This window comes from Mustela nigripes, chromosome 1 (genome assembly GCF_022355385.1).
Source record: "Mustela nigripes isolate SB6536 chromosome 1, MUSNIG.SB6536, whole genome shotgun sequence".
NCBI classification, from domain to species: domain Eukaryota; kingdom Metazoa; phylum Chordata; class Mammalia; order Carnivora; family Mustelidae; genus Mustela; species Mustela nigripes.
Window position 1 is genome coordinate 90540722 of NC_081557.1, and position 3770 is coordinate 90544491.

Consider the following 3770-nt stretch of genomic DNA (forward strand, 5'->3'; position numbering starts at 1 on the left):
GCAGAGAGCCCGATGTGGGGCTCTCTGCTCAGTGGGGAGCCTGCTTCCCTTCCTCTCTCTCTGCCTGCCTCTCTGCCTACTTGTGATCTCTGTTTGTCAAATAAATAAATAAAATCTTTAAAAAAAATTTGTATCGTAAAATGATGGTTTTTGCTGCAATGGAGAGATGGCGTTGGACGAATAGCTGGGAGATATTTCAGATGTCTCTTGACACACTGCTGAGATAAGATTCTGGGCAAAAAATGACCAAAGACGGAATTTTGGGGTGATGGTTTGATTGGGAGGTTCTACGGGGCAAGGTGGGGAGCAGAGCGAAGGATGCCCCCCCCCCCCGGGGCCCTGGCTTGGCTGATGGTGGCACTGCCACTAGCTGGGGGGTGGGGGGCAGGACTTGTGGGGAGGGGTTGGAGAGCTGTCACTTTTGAACTCACTGAACTGAAGTGCCTGAGGGACACCCAGGAGAGGTGTGTGGAAGGTGGTTGGACGTGTGGTTGGAGCTCAAGAAGCCTGTGGGCACCTGTGTGGCAGCTTGGGCCTGAGAGAGGAGCGCCAGTCAGTGAGAAGACAGGACAGAGCCTGGGGGCCGCCATCATGGTCAAAGGGAAAGAGGAGACAGCAAGAGAGCCTGAGAAGCTCCCCTCAAAGGAAGAAGAGCCAGGAGAGTGTGGTATCCCAGGTACCGAAGAAGAATGCTCCTAGGGGCCATGCTCCACAGCAAACTGGTTCACAGGAATGGGAGAGATTTGAAACGTGCTCCTTGGCTTGGGCAAGTAAGAGTCATGGAGGTTCCTTCCCTCTGGGAGTGAAGGTGTGTGAGTGAGGGTGCCTGGGCCAGGCAACAGGGTGTTGAAGGACTGACAGTCTGGGTCTGGGATTCCATGAAGGGCTAAGAGACCAACAGCCTAGGGAGGGCAGGTGTGCAGGGGGAGGGTAGCTTTGAAGAGTCTCCTTCCCCCACTCCCTCCACCCCCACAGTTCCTTACCACTTGTACCTCAGGCTGGACGCCCTTCCCGGTTCTCTGTGGGAACCTATGGTGGGCTCAGGGAAGGAGGGCAGGAGGGGCTTCCTGGGATGTTGGTGGAGTGTGGAGAAGGGGTGAAGGGAAGCAGAAGTGAGCTGGTCTGGGGCAGCCTTCCCTTCAGGCCTAAGGAGGAAGGAGCTCTATCCCCTCCTCCCCCTCTACAGGGGTGTGGGGCAGGGACCGGGAGCTCAAGCCCCGCATACAGGGGATCCAACAGAATCCTGCCCTGCAGGCCTCTTGGGGTCCAGCTACTGCTGACCCCTCTCCACTTCTGAAGGTCTGTGGCTGGAGCTCCAGCCAGTCCCCAGAGAGAACAGGGAGGTGTCTCAAGGTGGTTGCTAGGAGGAAAAGCAGGGCACAGAGGAAGGTCCCCCCCCCCCACCATCCTTCGGAATCCCACCCCACCCTCTGGCAGGAAGGGGTGGTCTTGGCACTGCTACCCAAGGTCGCAGCCCCCTGAACTCTGCCTTCTCCCATCTCCTTAGGCCCTGTTTGATATGCACATCAGATCCGTGCCCTTTACAAAACTGTTATTTGTACAGAAGCCCTAGGGAGGGGGAGGGAGACCACGTCCCCCCCACAGCCACTCCCACTTGCAGGGACCTGCCCCCAGTCACACTAGCTCACCAGCTCAGAGGCTGCAAAGCCTGAGCACTCCCCACTCGGCCTTGCTGGAAGTTTCTCCTCAGCTCTGCCGGAAACGCCTGCCTCAGAGCTTCCCCTCACCCCCACCAGCCTCTCCCCCTCAGCCCTTCCTCCCCACTCCCCTAGCCCTGAGCTCAGCGCTCCCCTGCGCCTGCTCCCACTTCACCTAGAGCTCTGCAGGCCGCTGGGCTGTGGCACATTTGCCTCCAGTGTCCCCAGTCCTCTATCTCCAAGAGCAGAGCGAGAGCCTTGAACTGGTCTCCCAGGCCCTCCCATCCTGCCCATCCTGTCCCAAGAGTGCTGGAGTTCTGGGCTGCTGGGCGTGGGAAGTGGGGCTGTGGAAGGTAGCAGGCCAGGGACAAGGAGGGCAGTAGATGGCTTTGAAGGCCAGCTCGGGCTGCTACTTTCCAGCTTGGGTTGGGACCCTGACCTCAGTTTCCTGGCTGCCCACGGAGGCAGTACGCCTCCTCGGGGGCTGTGGTGAGGCTGTAAGGGTCCAGGCCTGAGGTGCCCAGCACTGTGCCGGACACACAGTAGGTTCTTACCACAAGTCCCCTCTCCTCTCTTCACTGGGGTTGGGGAGGAGGCCTCTGAGGAAGAGGTTGGAGGACAGAAACTCGGCTGGACGGAGAGAGCTGTGTGGGAGCGAGTAAGGCACGCTGGGGGTGGGGTACAGATCTGTTCTGTGTCAGCCCAGGGTGGAGAGGAGCGGAGAAAGTGCCAGAGCCCCAGCCCCTCCCAGGCTTCTGTTCTCTCTGCACTCCTAGGACTGGCCTTGGGGAGCCCTCTGGGAAAGGCAGTCCTCAAGACAAGGGAAGGGCTGGGGGGGGGTGGGCCTGGTGTGGGGACACTGCCTCTGGGTCTTGAACGACCCCCCTCCCCACTCCCCCAACTCATAATCCGATTTCTATTCCTACTCCCTCCTCTGGACCCGTCACCATGGCAACAGTTTTCTCAGTTGCACTTCATCAGTTTCTCAGCAAATCTTTTTTTTCTGCCCCCTCCTTCAGTCTCTCTTTTTCTCCTCCATCAGCCTGCATTTCCACATACTCATGGTGATCACTTTGCTCTTTATGGCAGCCCCCCACTTCTCTGTTCTTCTCTGGCTCTCCATTTGTCCCCACCCGCTTCTGTCCAGATCTCTCCTTCTACACCTCCCCTCCCAACTCTCCCTTTTCAAGCCCCTGATTGTAGCAACAAGCCAGAGTCCATTGGCTAGACAGGCACTTGTGTCCTTCTGTTATCAGGGCCCAGGAACAGAGAGTCCTGGAGGAACAGAGTTTGGGTCCCAGTGGGCGCTGGGCTGAGGCCTGTGATGTCAAGGTGAACCCAAGTTCATGTTCATCTGCCCTGCTCTGACCAAGCGGCCTGGAGTGGTATGGAGGGAAAACCCTCTTGGACATTTTCTCTTCTAGTCCTAAGTCAAAATCAGGTGGCTCTGGGGTGTCCTGGAGGGTACTATGCTTGGCTGGCTTCCCACCTCATGCTCAGAGACCAGACCCAAGGCCTATACAGCTACCCCCACCAGGGTGCTTCCCAAACACCTAACTCTCTCAGACTTTAGCTCCCCACAGTTCTACTCAGATCTGTCCACCTGCTCATTGCTGGGATGTCCCACTGTCCCGCCTACTTCTACCACTCTAAACATGAGCCTTCTGCCCTAATCCATCCCCTCTCTGGGTGTTTCCCCATTGCTGTCTCTTCTGTCATTCTCCACATCATCCAAGATGAATCAATTTCTCCTTCTGAAATATCGTTCACCTCTGCTTCTAGCCCTCTACCATTTTGTAGATGTTGCCCTGGACCAAGCATCCAGCAAGTTAATTTGGGCCTCACTAGAGGCTCACTTCACACTTGGGCTTTTTTCTCAGGTCTCTCATAAATGTAGTCTCCCCTCAGAAACCAAACCTGTCCTAAACATGACTTTCTTCTCTTCGCCTTCCTTCCTCTGCTTTTTCTTCTTAATTTGTTGAAAGCCTATTAGATATGCAGTTTTTCATATATATCATCTCATTTAATTGCCACATTTATCTATAGAGTAGGTATTATCCTGTTCAACAGGAGAAGAAACTGACGTCCTAACTGGTTAAAGTAATTTTTTAA